The 8,179-nt window shown below is 43.8% G+C and overlaps 1 long non-coding RNA gene across 1 annotated transcript; it reads right to left on the bottom strand.

Annotated features, from left to right (window-relative positions):
• Positions 1-759: 759 nt before the first annotated feature.
• LOC309568187 lies at positions 760-7,540 on the bottom strand. The gene is made up of 3 exons (XR_014226012.1): positions 7,425-7,540; positions 4,487-4,542; positions 760-835 (listed from the first exon to the last, which is right to left on the bottom strand). It is a non-coding gene; the product is annotated as an uncharacterized lncRNA (long non-coding RNA).
• Between the last annotated feature and the right edge of the window lie 639 nt (positions 7,541-8,179).

Here is an 8,179-nt window from a genome sequence, read left to right as displayed (position 1 = left end):
AGAGATGTAAGCTGAAGCTGATCCTCACTTGTATGTCATGGTGACTGGTTGGGAGTCTCCTCTATCTAATACACTTTCCAGAACATTGTAACAAAAATTGTGCAAAATGTTGCATTTTGTTTTCTTCAGAAAGTAGCCACAGCCTGAGGGGAAAAGCCTGTTCCCTGCCTGCATGCCGCAAAAAATAACCCTTGTTGCTGGGCTAAAGATCTAACTGGACAGAGGGTTACTGGACCTCATACAGGTCGAGTAACCCTCTGTTACTGTTGTTGGTTATCATTTTTGCTTCCTTATTTTTGCTTATATAAGCATTTAGGTTAATATTTATTTTGGTTTCGCTGAAGATGCAACATGATTAGGTAATTTTGAGCTCCTAGATTGCATGCTTTTTGTGTTTTCTACTCTGTAGTTTGAGGAAATACAGATCTCAGCAGAGAGTGTACCAAACCTTTGCTGGGAGGTCACTGCTTCAGCTGGAGGGAACGTGACGGACGCCCGGGACCTGCTGCATCTGGACACTCAGCTTCAACTGCCTTACTACCAACAGGTTAAACCGGAACACAGACCGGGACTACCCCCTACTGGTGCATACTAGACAACACAACTACTGAAGACCAGAAACAACAGGGACTCGTCCCCCACTATAAGCTAATATTGTTGGCTTTGAGACCTTTCTATAAAATGTTATCACAAAAATATTTAATAAAATAATAAAATAAGCAAATATTATGAACCAGAAAAGTTAGTGATTATTATTTAATTCCTTGGCCTTTAGCGTTTATTACTGTGATTTTATGACAGTGTGATAGATGGAGCTTGTTGGCTTCTGAAGGTCCTGAAAAAAAGGAAGATACATAAGTCTTAAGTATTGCAAATATCCAAGGAATAATGTACTACACAGTGCAACTGTTTATTTTCAGGAAACATTGACTATTCAGTATTCTTATTAAGAATATATGCACACACTCATCTATTTTTCTTGCAAATAGACAACGTTCATACAACAGACTGCTAAGCCAATAACAGAAGTTGGGGCTTAGTAATTTAACCTTCCTAGCGGTATTCCCGAGCGTGGCTCGGGGTTAGATTTTAGAGCCAAAAGCGGTAACCCCAAGCCACACTCGGGGTACCGCTAGGAAGATCGCTGGATCCTGGTAGAGGTTTTACTTACCTTTTCTCCGGGATCCAGCGAAGTATGCGGGCGGTATGCGGGCGGTATGCGGCGGCGAAGCTTCCTCCCGATCATCTGCGAGCCCCGGCTTCCATCTCCTGCGACATGACATTCTCAGGGGGGTGGAACCGGCGGCAAATTCAAATGTAAAAACACAGCAAACACACTGATACCATTCAAAATAAAAAAAAATCACATTACACTGCCCCCCCAGTGCCCTTTCCTGCAGTTTTACTGTACTTTTTATGTAAATATATATATATATATATATATATATATATATATATATATATATATATATATACATATATATATATATGAATATGTATATGTACCGCTTTCAGCACCTAAAATCCAAAAGAATCATACCGCCAGGGAGGTTAATCATGACAGACTGTGGAAAATTTTGCATTTCATTGGGAAAGGAAGGTCCCATTGCATGTAACGTCCCAGAGTCTGGAGGAAGCGTGGAGAGGCATGTAACCTAAGTTGCATGAGGCCCAGTGTGAACTTTCCACAGTCAGTGTTGATTTGGGGAGCTATGTCATCTGCTGGTCCTGGTCCACTGTGTTTTATAAAGTCCAAAGTCAGCTCAGCCAGGAAATTCTAGGGCCCTTCATGCTTCCCTCTGCCGACCAGCTTTATGGAGATACTGATTTCATTTTCCAGCAGGACTTGGCACCGCCCACACTGCCAAAACTACCAATACCTGTTTTAATGATCATGGTATCACTGTGCTTGATTGGCCAGCAAACTCGCCTGACCTAAACCCCATAGAGAACCTGTGGGGTATTGTCAAGAAGAAGATGGGAGACACCAGACCCAACAATGCAGATGAGCTGAAGGCCGCTATCCAAGCAACCTTGGCTTCCATAACATCTCAGCAGTGCCACAGGCTGATCGCCTCCATGCCACGCCGCATTGATACAGTAATTCATGCAAAAGGAACCCGACCAAGTATTGAGTGCATACTATACTGTACATGGACATACTTTTCAGTAAGCCAACAGTTCTGTATTAAAAATCCTTTTTTTAAAGGTCTTCTGTAATATTCAAATTTTCTGAGATACTGAATTTTGAGTTGTCACTAGCTGTAAGCCGTAAGCATCAAAATTAAAAGAAATAAATGTTTGAAATGTATCACTCTTTGTGTAACACATTTATATAAAATATACAAGTTTCACTTTTTTAAATTGAATTACTGAAATAAATTAACGTTTTGATGAAGTCTAATTTTTTTAGATGCACCTGTATATACTAGTATAAAACTCAAACTCAAGGGTCTAATAGGGGCACACTGGGTGTCCAGTTGCAATGGGCTGCAAGGTGGGGCAGAGACATGTGGTTACAGCAGGGCAGCTCTATGTACTACTTTCCCCTGGGATAATTTCATAGGTGTGAACAAACATGTTGAGAACCTGAGAATACATACATTGAGCCTTCTACACCTTCACATCCCTCTGACAAATCATTCATGATGAAGGGGGGAGTGCTGAGCCCCAGAAACATGTTGGCTTTTGTTGTGGAAATGTTTTTTTATGAACTGTGCCAACCAGTGTGGAGCTCCCATCTCCCAGAATTATTATGCTGTGTTTAAGGGAATTTTTTTCTGCCCCTCAAAAAGTCGACACTTCACAGGGGATATCACAAGGATCAAAATAGTTGTATAATTCAATTAGGTGAACTAATGCAAAGGCAGCTACACTTAAAACTCAAATTTTAGGTGAAAATGATCAATACAAGGGCTGTACTAAAAGTCAGGGCTTTTTTTTTTTCAGCTGAAACGTGGCAGAACGCCGTTCCACCATCTTTTGGCACTGCCCTGTGCTCTCCGTTCACTACTGTCACTTCTAAACACAGAAGCCCCACTGTATGTATATTTAGAAATGACAGCGCTCCAGTCCTGGCCACTGCACCAAATCCTTCCCAAGTGCAGCTGATGTTATTTACAGGGGCGCCAACGGCATCACTAATGCTGGGCATCCAGGCGTTGCCCGCTGTGATTGTCGGCACCCACACCTTCTCCCACCTGCCCTGTAACATTAGAGCTGGGGAAGCTTCCACTAGGCTCCTTCTCGGCTCTGACATCTCTTATGACTGATTATGAGGCAGAGCCTGTGGGGAAGAACATCTCCCCCACTGCATTGAGCCGCGCGGTATCTGAGGTCTGTGTTGGGAGAAAAAAGAAGAGATTTGAGGGGCAGAAAAAACTATTTTAATTGCATTTGTACAGGAAAGGGGGATGGGGGGGGGAGGATTTATACCGGGGGGGGGGGGGGTGATGGGGGGACTTGTCCTAGAAGGGGAAATGATTTGAGGGAGAAGCTCTGGACTCTGTAGGTGGCACCCTCCTGAACCCTTCACTCTGTATGTAACACCCTCCTGAACCCTGCACTCTGTATGGAGCACTCCCTTTAACCCTGCACTCTGTATGTAGCACCCCCTTTAACCCTGCACTCTGTACGTAGCACCCTCCAGAACCCTGAACTCTGAACGTAGCACGCTGCTGAACCCTGCACTCTGTAGGTAACACCCTCCTGAACCCTGCACTCTACATGTAGCACCTCCCTGAACCCTGCACTCTGTATGTAGCACCATCCAGATCCATGCATTTTGTACGTAGCACCCTCCAGAACCCTGCAACCTGTAGGTAGCACCCTCCAGAACCCTGCATTTTGTACATAGCACCTTCCAAAACCCTGCACTCTCTACATAGCACCCTCCTAAACCCTGCATTCTATACATAGTACCCTCCCAAACCCTGCACTCTGTATGTAGCACCCTCCTGTACACTGCACTCTACACGTAGCTCCCTCCTGGACCCTGCACTTTACACTTAGCACCCTGCTGAATCCTGTACTCTGTACGTAGCACACTCCTGAACCCTGCACTCTGTACATAGCACCTTCCTGAACCCTGCACTCTGTACAAAGTGCACTTCTGAAATCTGCACACTGTATGTAGCCCACTCCTGGTATTTAAGACCCTCCTATGCCCTTTTGCTGTGGTGTGGTGGGGGGGGGGGCGTGGTTGAGTTCCTGTACCCAGAGAAAAAAAAGCCCTGCTTAAAGTAATGCAAAAGTGATCCTAACGATGGCGCAAATGCATTGCTTGTGCTGGAGGTTATGTTGTATATCTTTGTTTATATATCCATTTCACATGTTTGTGGAGTCACTCTTCCTCTATATCTTTGTATAGAGGAAGAGTGACTCTACAAACATGTGAAATGTGAATGACTTATGTAGAGTAACAAAAAAAGTTATGCCCACTTGTTCTCTACTTTTGGTACAGCTCCTATTGCAGCTGCGATCATACCTGGTATACAGAGTCTGTTGCTTTTGCATCAGCGAGTTCATTCATGTCGTTGTACTCTAAAAACATAAAATAATTTTCATTTGTAACTTTTGATCTAGTAGGCATCTTGTATAAGATATAGCTTAAAGCAGGAGACAAGGTTTTACCCCCCACTTCTGACACCCTGTGCATGCCTTTGGCTGATCTGATAGGCAGGAGCAGGCATGGCAGGCTGACAATGGTGCACAGTGATGAAATATCACTTTTACAATAGTGTTGAGTATTTAGACCCCCAAGATAAACCATTTCATTTCCCCAATTGGAAGCGTTAAACAAAATTGGTTTGGAATGTAACTTTTGTATGGTAATACCCCACATAACCCAGGATACAGATCATGGTCTCTGACTGCTATTACTGCCATGACATGTAGGGGGTGGTTTTCATGTGGGGTATTACATTATCTATCACAAGTTGGTAAACCACCTTTTCAGTGGCGGCTGGTAAATAAAAATTTGGGGGGGCGGCAAAACCAACACCCCCCCCGCCCGGCAGGACGGAAATCATATCTACCACCCCCTCCCTCCTCCCCCATCCCGGACAGCCAGCATCCTTACCTGCTCCTTCCCCGAGCGGCTGTGAGTCTCCTCCAGCCGTACGACTCCTCCCTCTTCCTGGCCAATGGCCAGTAATATTGCTTCTCTTTTCAGCCAGTCAGGAAAGGGGTCTGACAACCCGCTTCTTGATTGGCTGGGAGGAAAATCATTGTGATAATAGTAAATATTCATTCGCTATTGTCATACAACTGGGTGGGCTCGGGGCGCAGTGCTCTGTGCCCCAAGACCACCCTTTTTTTAAAGCCTATTAGAGCCTCTGGCTCTAATCACGTGCTTCAAAAAAAATTCCCCTATTAGAATCCATGCGTCCGGTGCCCTGCATGTAGATTAGGGGGCCGGATGCATGGATGGGGGGCGGCACCCCTGCACCCCCGATGGACGGGCCGCCACTGCACTTTTTTGTTTTTTATACTTTTCCATGATGTGCATTTGCGGATTCTCTCAAGTTGAGATGGATCTGTCCTATTGTGTGGCAGTGTAGGCCCATTCCCCCGGTGTGATGTCTCTGCAACAGCTACATGATATGTCATCTATTTGGTTGTAAGTAGGGATGGGCGAATGGTTCAGCACGAGTTCGAGCTGAACATTGACTGTTTGCCTGTTCAACGAACACCTGAATTTTAGAGTGGCCTTTTATTGTGGCCCGCCTAAGGCACACCTGTGCAATAATCATGTTGTCTAATCAGCATCTTGATATGCCACACCTGTAAGGTGGATGGATTATCTCGGCAAAGGAGTGATCACTTAGGCCCCTTTCACACAGACGGACTGTTCAGATTCGCCTGTCAGTTTTTTTGGCGGATCTGAACGGTCACCCCATGCATCTCTATGGGGCATCGGATGTCAGTGGAGACATGTCCGCTGACATCCAGTCCAATCCGATCCGTCAAATCTGGACAGATGGAAACAGTATTTTCCATCGGTCCAGCGGATGGGATCGGATGGGATCGGATGAGAACAGACCGACGGTCCATTCCCATCTGATTCCCCCATAGAGATGGCGGACTCCGTGTGTGAAAGATCCCTAGCACAGATTATGGCCCCTTTCACACATACGGACCTTTTTTCCATTTTTCAGCCATCTGTTGACGGATGAAAATTGGACATCAATGCATTCCTATGGAAAAACGCATGACAACGGATTATCATCCATTTACATCTGTTTTCATCCGCTTCCATCAATATCTGTTTTTTTGAATGGATGAAAGCTCTATTTTTTTTCCATTAAAAAAATGGATGTAAACGGATAAACGGTCCATTTTTTTATCCTTTGGTAGTGGATGTATAAAATAAAAAATGGATGAAAAACGGACAAAAAAACAGACGAAAAAGGGATGGAAAATGGATAAAAAAGGGACGAAAAACTGATGAATACTTCATCCATTTTGACGTGACTGAACTGATGAAATGAACAGTGTGCATGTGTGAAAGGGGCCTTAGACAGATTAGTGAACAATATTTGAGAGAAATAGGCCTTTTGTGTACATAGAAAAAGTCTTAGATGTTTAAGTTCAGCTAAGCCAATCAGCGTGCAATTGCGCCTCTGGCAGTGCGCAAGCAAGCCCTGGAGCCCTTGCACAAAACAGGTGGGTGATCTCACGCAGGGAAGCCGACTTGCAGCAGTAAAAGTATGTTAGACCGTTGCCAAGTGGTTAAAGCGTAACTCCACTTTTGTTGAGAAAAAAACTTTCCCCTCTGGGTGATCTCTGTACATTGCAGGGATTTTTAACAAACTTTGTTGCAGATTCCTAACTTTTGTTATTCTGAAGAAATCATTGTTTGTGCCTCTGTGCTGAAAGGGTCTAATGGGAGTGGTTTCATAATTATCTATCAGCTGTGGCAGCTGCAGGGCTCTAATGAAGAGGTCTGCTGGGCCTGCGTCCCTTTAGACGTGTTCCTATTGGGAGTATCTCACCAAAAATGACATTTTTGTTGCAGGGGCTGCCAGAAATCTGACTTGTATCTTAGTGCAGACTTCTGGGAAAATTGGTGAGCCAATCACACAAGCAGGAAATGATGTTTCTGGGGTGTGGTCAGTATACATTCTGTGTACAGAACACCTCCAGGCGGCCATATTGCATTTCCAGAAAATTACAACAGCTGCAGCTTAAAAACGGAAAGGTAACTTTTAATAACATTCAATTACAATATTATTTGTGTCACAATTGTATACGCTATATTGTTTTTTCTATATTTGCTAATTTTTTTTCCCTATGAAAGTGGAGTTACCCTTTAAATGCATCTCTAGGACATCTCATATGTCCATATATAGTAGCCCCATGACTGATTTTTTTTTTTCAATTACTTTTTAAAAAGATAGAAGGTCAGATACATTTGTTCTTACCTAGTTTTTTCTTCATATGTCTCTTCACGTACCAGAAGACACCAAATGCAATAAGGAGCAAAATAATGAGGTTACCAGTGACCATCCCAACAATTACTCTATAATCCTCTGACCTGCAAGCTACAAAAATAGGCAACATTTAGCCACCATATCATCTGTATGATTTTTTTTTTTGTCCTAAATCACCTTTAGTCTGCATTTACAAAGATACTTCAAACCAGCGTTTTCTCAACCTTAATTTTGTCAAGGCACCCTTTAAAATTATGGACAAACTCAATGCACCCTCCAAAACTATGGATAGTCTTGAGGCACCCCCATCCTAAAATGTAAACACTATTTTAATAGTTTTACATAATGCAGCAACATCCACACAAGTAGGAGACCAAACGTTAGAGGGGCAAACCGGTACTGACTATTATTCCAATGTTTCTCTTCTACTCCAGTTATTCTCCATCACTCAGCTAATGTGACCTCAAAACTGATGGAAATGGGGCAGGGGAGGGTCAAATAAGGATGCAATGCAGGTGACTGACATCCTCCTTATCAACTGATGATGTCTATTGTCGTTAGGATGCCGGCAGCTAGAAGGTCGTAATGGTGCCCAATGAAAACATGTGGCTCTGTGTAACTAAAAGGCAGCCTTCATCCACTCACCGCCTTGTATACAAGTTTTGGGCAATTTTTAGGCATTTTGCCAAGGCACCCCTGATAAACCCTCAAGGCACCCCAGGGGCTCTTTGCACGCTGGTTGAAAA

Source organism: Pelophylax lessonae, assembly GCF_965119305.1.
Source record: "Pelophylax lessonae genome assembly, chromosome: 12".
NCBI classification, from domain to species: domain Eukaryota; kingdom Metazoa; phylum Chordata; class Amphibia; order Anura; family Ranidae; genus Pelophylax; species Pelophylax lessonae.
This window is presented reverse-complemented; position numbering and strand designations above follow the sequence as displayed.